This window comes from Tachypleus tridentatus, unplaced genomic scaffold (genome assembly GCF_004210375.1).
Source record: "Tachypleus tridentatus isolate NWPU-2018 unplaced genomic scaffold, ASM421037v1 Hic_cluster_2, whole genome shotgun sequence".
In the NCBI taxonomy this organism is placed as follows: Eukaryota; Metazoa; Arthropoda; class Merostomata; order Xiphosura; family Limulidae; genus Tachypleus; species Tachypleus tridentatus.
In genome coordinates, this window is record NW_027467782.1 from 30,493,168 (window position 1) to 30,506,230 (window position 13,063).

Below are 13,063 nucleotides of genomic sequence, written 5' to 3' on the forward strand. Positions count from 1 at the left end.
TTGTTAGTTAGTGATATTCTTGTCGTCAGTTGAGTATTGTTGTTAGTTAGTGATATTCTTGTCGTCAGTTGAGTATTGTTGTTAGTTAGTGATATTCTTGTCGTCAGTTGAGTATTGTTTTTTTAGTTAGTGATATTTCTTGTCGTCAGTTGAGTATTGTGTGTTAGTTAGTGATATTCTTGTCGTCAGTTGAGTATTGTTGTTAGTTAGTGATATTCTTGTCGTCAGTTGAGTATTGTTGTTTGTTAGTGATATTCTTGTCGTCAGTTGAGTATTATTTTTAGTTAGTGATATTCTTGTCGTCAGTTGAGTATTGTTGTTTGTTAGTGATATTCTTGTTGTCAGTTGAGTATTGTTGTTCCATTAGTGATATTCTTGTCGTCAGTTGAGTATTGTTGTTCTATTAGTGATATTCTTGTCGTCAGTTGAGTATTGTTGTTCACTTAGTGATATTCTGATCGTCAGTTGAGTATTGTTGTTAGTTAGTGATATTCTTGTCGACAGATACCACCTTTAGTTTTTACTCACTAACTTTTGAAACTTATAAGATAGATGGAGTGATGAAAGAAACATATATTGATGATTCACTGAAAGTTGGAACTCAACTTTCTGTTTTCCTGGAACGTAATTCTCTCACTGGCCATTCCGTTTTTTTTAATTAATTTTATGATATTGGCTATCCCAGACAGACAAAAAGCTACAGTGTTTGGTTTACTCACTTTATAGACTTAGCAGAAGTGGATATTTGATTGCTTCAGGAATAAGCTGCATGTTCTACTATGTTCACAGCATTAATAACAGGAACCAATGGCTTAGTGTTCCCATTATGTAAAAGCACAGTTTTCACACTAACTTAAGATGTATTGGTAAAATGTTTTCTTTCTTGAGACTATAATCAGTACTTGATTCTTCAATTAGTGCATCAACATTTGTACAGAAACACAAAGTATCTTGCATGCTGACGTGAGAAGCAAGACTTTTATGATAAATTCCATTGCCGTAAATGAAAGTTCCCCATGCTGTTTCAGTATAAAACAAGTCACAAATCTGATCATTTAGTTCATCTTGTGTGATCAGATGAGGCAGTTTATGCTGAGATGCCACAGGGTAAAATTACTAATATAACTTCTATTTCCCACTTTGCTGCTGGATGTGACACAAGAAAATCATCCCCATGAGGTACTGGTTTCATCACAGATGCAATCTCTGGATATTTAGTGTATTGTTTAGTTTTGTCTGAATATCCAGAAATATTAATGCAAAAATAACAGTAAGTTAGATGATCTTTGGCTCACACTGTATCATTGAAATTCTAAATGACACAATTGTTCTCTTTTGATTTAGCCACTGTGTGAAGCCAGATTTGGAAACTGTACAACACAAATGTAGCATAAACTGTTTAGGTGGTTTTTGGACTTTACTTGAAGTGAAAGTGATTATATCACAGGTATGATGTGAGGAAGATGGACTTTGTTTTGAGTGTGGGCAGAGCCAGACAAAGTAACCAACTGAGTGAGTGGAGTGAAAAGCAGTTGAGAGAGAGGTGTATCACTCTGCCCATTTTAAGCTCAGTTGAGGGACTCCTCAAATATTCCTGTGCAGAAAAGGTGAACATGGGAATGAAGCAAAATTGGTGCAAGTCATTATAATTTTATCAAGAACAAGTAGCACATATAAACAATATATATGGAGTTTTACACCAATACAATACAGTTACTGTTTGAAGTTATCAAAAATTTATTCCTTTTGTTCATTAAACTTTCTATGTAAACTTAATTTCACAGTATAAACCTATTGAACTGAGCTGATTGTATGGTATTCCACATATTGTTGATAAAGTAGTGAGATACTACAGTATATTAAAATCTAGAGGTGATGGACAAATTTTGATTACGTATCTGAAACCAAAACTAGTTAACTACCAAGAATCACTTGAGTTTTCTAGTAGCAAATGATTTGTTATGCAGTGTTACCTAAAACATTGTTTTGGGCAAATTTGTGTGTGTGCAGACTTGTAAAAGAGTTGATTGATTGATGAATTTGTGTTATAAAGACAAAAAAAAGTTTGTTTGTTTTTTTACTTTCCAATGGTGTGTTTACACTTTATATTTTATAATGCATGTTTTGAACCAAAGTTTATTTATTTATGAAAAGTGTATAACTACCTTCAAGTTGTTTTAGAAATAAAATTATTGATAAAAAATACAAATTCAAATAACGCAACATTTTTTTTTTAAAGGGTCTTATTTTTTTTAGGTAGGTCTTGTTCAGGCTTGTGAATGAAAAGGATTTGTACAATTTTAATAATATAATTTACTAATTTTTAAAATATTAATTTGACCTATCCATACTTTTAGTGTGAATTAATGTTCTTTACTCCCTTAAGGGTGAGAGAAGCAGGACAAGAAGAAGTTGGTAGAAACTGCCCTAAAACAGCTCAGACAGTTAACATCAAACAGTGATTAGTATAATTGTACTTAATTCTTCCCTTTGTTACATATTTTGGTTCTATAATTACTGGCTTGATGGAAAGTATCCATTCAGTTTTTTGTGTGTTTAATGAATTAGTAAAATGTGACTGTTCAATGTCAAGAACATTGATATCAATTATTCTGAGAAGTGACTGAACCAGGCTTTCAGTTAACATTAATAAAATATAAAGATTCTCATCATTACCACAGTTTTGGTAAAAATGGATAGTTCTAGCAGCAGAGCTTACCATATTAATGTCTGCCATAAAGGGAAATTAGGCCAAGAAGTGCACTTTCTACTTATTTCTAACAAAATGTATTGACCAGTTTTTAATTGTTTGGCTATATAGTTTTAAAATTTTGTGAGAGACAAAACGTTTATAACACTAAATTATTAAAATTATTTGACCCATATGTTGCTTTATTTCAGTTTTAAATTACTTTTGTTTAGCCCATTTATTTTGTTATAGAATAGGGAAAGAGTGTGATTCTGAGGAAGTTTGATATTATAATTAAATTGTGATCATAACACAAATAATAAAAAAAGACATTAAACACGGGTCATTGTTGTCTGGCAGATTTTAGTGTATTAGTCTATTAATAATTATACCTTGAGTGAAATTATAAGTAAAATATTACAATATAAGACAAACACTGAAATATTTTCTAATATAAAAAAAAATAAAATTCATAAGGTTTCTAGCTGATTTAGAAATTTAGGGAAAAAAAAACTTCATTATAGTATGAATGTAGACATTTCAAGAAATCACTAGGTAAATTAACATGTTGCTATTGTGGTACATGTAATAGTTCTGTTCTAATTTTCCATTTGATTTAATAGCTAGCTCATAACTGTTTGGTCTCAAGGTAATATATAGATAGTAGAAAATGAACTTGAATCATCTAATAAACTGTTGTTGTGACACAACTGAATTCTTGTGTTTTCTGAATATAACTTAACAACTAATTGTAAAGTTACATACAGATATTAGAATATAAACAAACCTTGTAGTATAATAAATAGCAGCTATGATAGATCTAAACTGTCTTCTTTATGATTCAACACACTGATATAGTTGTGTTAAGAGAGTCATCTGTATAAACAATATCTGTAAAGATGTTTTTCAAAACAAACACCAAGGGCCTTTATGAGATTTTAGAATGGTACTTAATACAGTTTTTCAAGTGTGGTCCCAGTTATTACTGGAAGAAACATTTTCATGTGGATGCAAAGTAAAATTGCCAACCTGGTATGTGGTGAAGTAAAATGGTAAGCAGACAATACAGGAGAGAGAAAGTTAGTATAATGTACAATAATTTAGGTATAGTTGACTGGTATGCTGTAACATAATGAAGGGTGCTAAGAATACATTGTGTTATAATAATCCATAAATGGTAAAATGATTGTTACTATACCACAACTGCTGCAACCTAATGGCAGACACTAGAAAATCACAGTATTATGACAAGGGAATAAAAAATGGTTATGTGCTAATATGGTAATACTCTAATATAGTGGAGATGCTAAAACAAACAAACAGTACTACAACCATGAAAAAGTGGCTAAATGATTGTCACTGTGCTGTACCTTGATGTTGCTATAAGGTGACTGTTTTGTGGTGCTAAATAATTTGACAAAGTTGTTTACCAAACTAATGCAGAAGAGCATATGATGTTACTACTATAGAATAATTCAGTTTATTTGTTACATATACAAGACAAATATGTCTAGTAATATTACACAGTAGTATAATTTGTTTGTCATTGTATAAACAGACTTTTCGTCCCCCTCTACTTACATCAGACACTTAGAGCTGGCAGCTGATTTTTTACTTAATATTAAACCAATTTACGTTGCGTGATCTGAAAGCCAGTGTTCAGTTTATTTAGTAATAAATCTCACACATCTCATGCTTGAAAGAAATGTTTGATAGGATAGTCTACAAATGGGAAAAGGACTTTTAAAGAATCTTAAAAATGGGAATAATGTTTGACATGTTTCTCTAATAATTTGACACTGGAAGAAGTTAGTTGTGCTTAACTTTATGAAACATTTAAAATTGTGCCTTTACTTGTCATATAAGTATGCTACTGGTTGAATTGTAATTGACTAATTAGATAAAATAATTATTAGCTATGTTGTACTGTACATTTTAGGCTCATAATGAATGATACATCATCAGGTTATTATGGGGTATAATTTTCAACAGTTTTTGTACTTTACATTAAATAAACCCCACTATGTGGTAGATGGTGTAGTTAAATACTTTTTCTTTGCAAAGAGGTTTAAGTGGAATAGTCCATTGCAGTTAATAATAAGGTAATATAATTTACTTTGTTTGTGTGAATAATACATACTTCATGAAAAATATGTTAAGATCCATTTTTTTTCATAATTACAGTCATTAAGTGTTGCTTTTTTTTAATATCATTCATGCTTTTTCATTTATAAATTTGACTGCTCATGGGAGAGATGTAATTAAACATTAAGGGTTTTTTTTTCTCTCTAGCACCATACTGTATCTGCTTCTGTTTGTTTAATTTGTTTGTTACATGAAATACTAATTTTGAAGGTCCCAAACTTGTAGATGTTTACAGCACTGGAACTACTAGTAAACATTTGTTAATGAAGAAGAATTTTTGTAACATTACTCCTGTTACTGATTGTAAACAGAAGACTTAGTACTCGTGATTTACATATTAATTTATGTTAGTACAAGTATAGTACTATATCATGTTGTTGTTTTTTTAATTCATGGAATACCTATTGTGAATCATATTAGATACTCAAGAGATTCAGACAAATGAAAAAGGTACAGAGCAATATAAAATTCTAACAAAAGATAGCCATGTTTAGATAGTGAGTAAAAAATTATCATGTTTTGTTTTTGTTATTTGTTGTGAAAAAAGTCAGAGTGGCCCTTTAACTAATATAAAACAATTTGTTAATGATAGTGCAAGTTCCCTTGCACAGGCCTTCAACAGTTACAGAGATTAGTGATATGGTTAACATTTTCTGTGACCATTAGTTGTCTTAAGGGTTCAAAATATTTGTAAGCTAATAACCATCATGAAGGGTGGAAACTTCTGTAAGGTATCAGCCTCTGTGTTTCTTAAATGTTTTCACAAAAACTCTCAGTTGTTTACAATCCATTTTGTCAGGTTGGACTTCAATGGTTACATCATGATTCAAACTGCTTACTCTTGAATGTTCAACATTTAGTTGTTTCTTGTCCCAGCCTTTTGTATTACTTTGTTTTGACCATAGGCAATTTTTTTTTCAGAATAGTATGTTACTGTGGACATGAATAATTAGTGTAAATATGTGTATATTGCTTTGATGTTTTGAACTATGAAGTGCTTCTTTATGCTTAGTTTTACACTCTGGAAACAGCTAAAACCATTTAACTGAATTGGGATTTTAACACTCGTTAAAAGGTTATAAAATTTGATAATATTGTTATGCTTTTGCTTTGTGTAAATGATAAAAATTGATCAGAGAAACTAACTTTAAAACATAATATTTATAAGTAGACTTCAAATAAAACAAGTCAGAACTATTTTTGTGTGTGTGTGTGTTTGGAAAATATTTTATTAATCATTATAAACTTATAACTGCTACAAAGAAACTGTATAACATACTTATTTTCTGGTTGTGTTAGATGTTGATGTTTTTCAGTTTGAAGAAATCAAGTTTTGTGGAATGTTTTTTTTGTTCAGTAACTGAGAAAGATATTTATCTGTGTTGTACATTGTATGTTTTTTGTTTGTGGGTTACATTTGTTTTCCACAAAATAGTTTTATTGTAACTTATCTGTTTATACCTTTGTTGCTGAGTTTTTTGGGAGATAGTTTTCAAGTGCCTTTGTGTGTAAACCAAACAATTTCCATAAAATCAGTTTATAAGTTTTTAGTAAATTTATCCTATTTAATAACACCATTTTTTTGCTTGAGTTGTATATAGAGCAATATTTACATGTTTATGTACACAGTATATTTATTACTTGTTTTGGTTTCTGAAAATATTGATGGATGAATGGATAGAATACATTAAAAGTTAATTGTATACTTAGTGTTGTTTTGTTAACTGGTGTTAATTTTTAATGTTTTAAACAGTAATTTGTATGTATTTACGAGTACTATATTATATGAAACTATGTTGTTTTATCCAATAACAAACAAGCATACTTTAATGAGATGTTGGTTGTTTTTTTTTGAAGTTAAGAAATAATAATACAGTTGTTAACAGAATGACTAGTACATAGTTTCCAAAAAATGTTTTGTAGATTGTTTTTATTATAGGCTGTGTGTGACTTACAGATATTGCTGTATAGTCACAGTTCTTTGTAGTAACATTTACTATGCAACTCTAGATACATATACTTCTCCCTCAAGTACTTTTGTCAGACATCATTTCATTTGTAGGTCATAAAAACGTGATGAATATAATCTACAGCCTTTGTCACTGTTTGTTTTTAACAACTAAAATAAGAAGACAATTTTTATGACACAATATCAAGATGTTCCTCTCAGTTGATACTTCTGCTTATAATGACGTAAAATTATTTTATGGAAGTAAACATCACAACTTTATTCAACATACATTATTATTGTGGCATTATATTTTATTTCATAACATTCAGTTTGAGATGTTTTAAGGATAGTTTGGTACAGCTGCAGCAATGTATCCTTGTCTGATAAATTTTTTAGTGTTCCTCTTTCTTGTTCATGCAATCATATGTCCTAATGTGATATTAAGTACAGTGATTGTGAAGGAAAAAGAAAATTTACTGAATTTTTAACATGATACAGGATATTTGAATATTTTGAGTTATTTGCTTGAATCATTTCATAATGTTCATTATGAAGAATGAGGATTTAACAATCTGGATTAAACAGAAGTTTATTTATACATTGCTATTTATCTTCAGTTAAGACATTTTTTACATTTTTCTGTTAGAGATTCCATCTTTTGATTTCCCATCCTATGTTATAATCCTTGTACAAATTTTACAACCCTAGTCATTCCCATTTGGTGATCACGTTTGTATGTATATCTTCCTCTTAAATAGCTGATTGGCAAATAGCAAGATTTTGCCCCAGCTGTTATTATCTTTGAAGAAAGTTCACTGAATAAAGTAAATTAACATTTTTCCAGGGATATTTTTAGCATGATACAGCCATGTTCTCAAAGCTCTCTTTGCCTTCAATTGTAAATTCAAGAAGGTTTACTGTTAGTAATAGGGATAACACAAGATGAGTCTGTAAAAATATTTTATATATCAGTTTTTTTACTTCCAATGAAAAAATTTCCTTACAAGAAAATGAGGACAGTTTCACACTATTAACTCATCATCTCTTTGTATGCCTTTTTTCAAGGAGCTCCATTAATAAAAAATTAACTTCTCATACTGAACCTGTAGCTTAAGGTAGGCATGTTGCTCTTTTATAATCATGAGGTCCTGTGTAAGTAAGTAACAACACAAAAAAAGTAATTTAGAATGTATAAGAGTGATATTCAAATGCAAGTAATAAAGTAATACCACCCTAACCAACAATGGAATTATAAGAGAATGATTGTCACATGCATTTAAAAAATTAATGTTATGTGGTAGTTAGTCTTTGAAATTCTTAAAACTGTTTAACACCTTAAAACTTCCTTGTGGAGACTGCCAAATAAAACTGATGGTCCAAAGATTTTGAGATGCTTGTTAAAATGTTCTGGGATATTTGTAATCAGTGTGATATAATGGTCAGGGTCGTAATTCTGTGATAAAATACTTAAGTCCTGTCTATTGACTTGAAGATCCCTTGCATATTTGGTCTGGCATGGCCAAGTGGTTAAGGCACTCAACTCATAACACGAGAGTCGCGGGTTTGAATCCCCGTCACACCAAACATGCTCACCCTTTCAGTCATGAGGTTGTTATAATGAGAGACTCAATCACACTATTTGTTGGTAAAATAGTAGCCTGAGAGTTAGCAGTGGGTGGTGATGACTAGCTGCCTCTATCTAGTCTTGCACTGCTAAATTAGGACTGCTACTCAGATAGCCCTCACGTGACTTTGCACAAAATTCAAAACAAACACACAATTTATGCATATTTACTCTTATTTAAAGGAACTTTGTAACTTTGGACAGTGACATACTGGGAAAAAAACCTGTTTTGTTTATTGCTAGTAAATTTTGTTATTTTCATGCCATTGAAAAAAAATAATTTTGTTTCTTTCTTCTTTTGTTTATTTTTCAGAGGTTTCTAAAGAAAATCAAGGAACGATCTTTGTCGCTGAGTGTCTAGGAGAAGAAAACAAAGTAGTACTAGTCAGGAAGATTCAGAATTAAGTGAAGGTGTAGTACTAGTCAGGAAGATTCAGAATTAAGTGAAGGTGTTAAAATTTGTTTATTTTAATTTAACTATTACATGAAATAAAAGTAGATAACTACCAGTTCTGTAGTGCCTCGCTGGTACAGCAGTAACTCTACAGATTTACAATGTTAAAATTAGTGATTCAATTCCCCTCGGTGGACTCAGCAGATAGCCCAATGTGGCTTTGCTATGAGAAAAACGCACACGCCAGTTCAATTAGTAAAAGGTAAAAAGATTTTTACCCAATATAGTTATCATAGAAAACTTTAATTCAACATTTTCTAACTGAAAAATACTTCAGAATTGGTTATTTTATCATTTTGTAACATTTTTTTTTGATAAAAATTGGAATGAATATTTAAAAAATGTAAACACTTGTTTGCATACAGCTTTGAGGGGAATCTCTTGTAAATGGTGCGACTTTAAATTATTTTCAAATTTTCATTCCATCCCAAAACATTGGTTTATAGATAAATAAACTATCATACTTTAAATACATAATTAAACATTTTATGTTTCTTTCCTTATTTTTATTATTACAGTTTTTCAATTCCACCCTTTTATAATGTCACAGCATGTAGTCTGAACTACAATGAAGAAAAGCATAAAGAATATAGCTACAAATAAGGTTTGAATGCCATTAGATGGAGCATATTATAAACTGTTTCCATCAGTGTGAAGCCAGTAAAATATTTAAGCAGAGGTCCTCAGAGATGAACAGAGGAATCTTGTGAAAAGTTTAGTAAACATAAAACTAAACTAGAGATCTGATACTTTTATTTTTAGTTTCTTTAGGTGTGTTTCTCATTGTTAAAAGGTGTTTTTTGTATTAAATTATATCTGTTTGAAAGCTATGAAAAGTTTCTCTTACGACCAGACATTAGTTAAATTTATAGGGTAGTGAAGGTAACACCAATATATTATTTTGATTCAAATCCTTATTTATTTTGTTAGGTTTATTGTATGTAAATAACACAAGTAATAACTTGATGAAACTTACATGAATAGATGGCAACTGCCTGTTGAGAAAAAACAAGTGTAGATGATAACATTTGAAAGTCTTCTCCACCTCTCGCTTCAAGTGGAAGACTTCAAAATGTCATCCCTACACTTGTGATTTTACAGCAGTTATCGTCCATTCAACTAAGTTTCATCACAAATACTCTGTTTAACAAACAACCAAACAACAGTAAAACAACGTGTTATTTTGTGAAGATAGTTTGTCAAGTCTAAGAATATCGTTAGCAAACATATTTTAACTACTCTGACCACTTTGGTGGTGATAATACCTTTGTTAAAGTTCATGATGGTAGGTTATGAATAAATCTTTTGTAACAGAAAGAGCCAGAAAATTTGAAAAGTATTAATTACTGAAGAAGGTATACAACAAATCTCAATAAAAAATGTATTTATTTTCATTATGATTGAATATTCATATCTTTTATCAGGCTTGCAAAACTGTGTCAATAAAGCACCAACTATCTGTACAAATGTAGCTGTTCTGTTTTCACAGTTTTCAGAAAAATATTTACTGGGTCATCACTGTGACCAGTTGTACTTAAGCACAGTTTATAATTTGTCAAATTAGCTCTTCTGGAGCCATTAGGTTTAAATGTTTGTAACTTTAGCACAGATGTGACACCATTTAAGAACTTTTTCATGAAATTGGTTTTGTAAACATGAAAATGTAATTATATAAAAGCTGTGGTTTGAATTTGGTTATTTGTCTGTAGTTTGTACTAAATACATATATAAGTTATATTTGAAGTCAAGATAATGAAATTTCATATCCAGAAGTACTTAAAATATTATAAATTGTAAATTATTCATAGTGAAATGGTAAAACACCCTTATGTTAAAAAATGTAAAACTGTAGACAGTTATGCTGTACAACATAGTGATTAAATGCTAACAAAGCTTTGTGGAAACTTAACGATAACCACGATGTCACATTACATTTCCCAGATAAATATTCTTCAAGATTTTAATACATTTCACCATTTCAACTTGTGACTGGTTAGATATCTCACAATAATGTTAATATGATATTTTTATTTTAAAAAATTTCAGGATTGTAACTTTCAATTGTTTGAATAAAATACATCTTTGACTGTTAAAACTTTACAGCAGTAACTTTAGTGACCAGATTTATCATTATTATTACTTATCTCAGATGCATTGCATGGTATTTTAAATATTGTAAGTATATATTTTAAAGTGCCCAACAGATTGTATTATTTCTGTATAAAATTGTTCATTATTATTACATTCTTTATGAGAGACTTTTTTACTTTGAAAATAATTTATGTTTGCAATAGTTTATGTCAAACAACCTCATGTTGGATTAAAGTTATTAATGGTATTTATCAAGTTTTGGACTTCATCATAACGATGACCAGAACAGTTTAAAATAGTTCCAATTTATCTTCATTTTTATGACTTCTAATAGATCAGATATTATTATTTCTTTGTTTTTTCTTGTCACATTTTTGAGGTTTATTTTAGTAATAACTCTTTATATTTTTCATTTATCTCTTTGTCATGGATATTTAAATATAAAACTTTGTAATTTCTCAAATGTCTGTCAAAATTCTTTTATCATGTAAATTAGGTTTCCCAGAATGGTTGATATTGATCCCCTTGGTTTGGTGAGACTGTAAGGGGTGAATAAGGACTTAAGTGTTGATAGGAGGACAGAAATAACTCCTGTGCTAAAGTTGGCCTATGCATCTAACTGCTGTATGACTCTCCAAGTTTGTATGTTGTTAAAACTGCAATTAGTCATGTAAATGGTTATTGACTCTGAAGAGACAGAGAAATAGGTTTAATGTTAGAAACTTCAGGGACTCAAACTCTGAAACCTACAGTCCGATATTCATCAGGCAACTTTTAGAGAAAACCTCATTTTTTTCACATTTTATGTTTCCTAATGATTGCATCATAAAAGTTGATTATATTTTGAAGTTTCACTTCGAATTTATGTTCAAGAATTTGAGAATCAGTGACCGCTTTATAAATTTCTAAAGGGGTCAACATCTCAAAAGGCTTTAGGAATCCTGATATTATTTTGATATATTTAGTATGGTATAATGACTTTGTGCTGTTTACATCTCCAAGTTCTTATCATTCATGTTCTATGTAAAGTATAAAATCAGTGGCCTTTAATCATTTCAAACCAGTTCATGTGTTTGGTCGAATAAACGTATAACAAAAAAAATTTGTCATTATCAATTGCTAACTAATTTCTGTGTGTTATGAAAACAATGATTCAGGTCATTCTGAGTCAGACTTAGAAGAACAGCAGTGACAAGCTAGTTGCACCAGTGTGGTGTGACTGAGCATGTAGTCGAAAAGAAGAAGAGTTGAGTGACTACAGTGGCACACAGTGGGCTTAGTGTTGAGAGTGTCACGAGCAACGCTGTTGACTGCAATGGAGGACTAGAAGAAATTTGACTAGTAATAGTTCTGCAAAATGGACTTGATTGTATTAGCATTAAAGTAAAAAATTTGTTACATAGTGTTTATTTTATGCTCAGATTGATAAAAAAGTGTCTGGTATTTCAGTTTTAAACATTTTGTTTTGTATAATATTTTAATATGATGAATTTTTGTCAGTCTTTGATATAGTCAACACCAAAAAATATCTTTTGAGTATTATCATCCTAAATATAGGTCTCTAGTGGAACAGGAATTGACACCCTCAGTAGTTGAAGTCATTAAAATCATCAACCAAGAAGGACTTTTGCCGGGTATCAAAGTTGTTGCTGATTGGTTAATCATCAATAGTGACATTATTGTAACTTATGGAGAGGTGATTAAAGCTGTTTTGTTTGTTTAAATTTGGTATATTTATGTTAAATTGTAATTTTTTCTGAAAGTGTTATTATCTTACTACAAGTTATTTTAAACTGTGGTATTATATATGATATCACTATTTTTTGCTTTTAAATAACCAATTTGTTCTGGCATTTGATTTATATAAATATGTATGACTAATTGCTATTTGATCATTTGATATCGTATGGTAATTTTATATGGAATCAAACTTTTGATATGCACCGCCATGCAAACTTAAAGTCAGTGAACATGAAAAATATGCATTTTGCAGAATTTTGACTCAACCACTTATTTGAGTCGAGCTTTGAAAAGATGAAAATAAGAAAAGGGAAAATAAAAAATAAAAAACTTTTCAGCATTTAATAGGAAAATGTGAACACTATGAAA

The 13,063-nt window shown here is 30.1% G+C and overlaps 1 long non-coding RNA gene across 10 annotated transcripts; it reads left to right on the plus strand.

Annotated features, from left to right (window-relative positions):
* Positions 1–1,119: 1,119 nt before the first annotated feature.
* Positions 1,120–12,647, plus strand: LOC143242827 (uncharacterized). 10 transcript variants are annotated; one of them, XR_013023299.1, is made up of 4 exons: positions 1,345–1,607; positions 2,387–2,465; positions 8,723–8,820; positions 12,512–12,647. It is a non-coding gene; the product is annotated as an uncharacterized LOC143242827 (long non-coding RNA). The 10 variants fall into 10 exon arrangements; XR_013023298.1 differs by lacking the exon at positions 12,512–12,647 and adding an exon at positions 9,382–9,762 and having other exon boundaries at positions 2,387–2,473; positions 8,723–9,065; XR_013023302.1 differs by lacking the exons at positions 1,345–1,607; positions 2,387–2,465; positions 12,512–12,647 and adding exons at positions 1,120–1,179; positions 9,382–9,758 and having other exon boundaries at positions 8,723–9,065.
* The last annotated feature ends 416 nt before the right edge of the window (positions 12,648–13,063 follow it).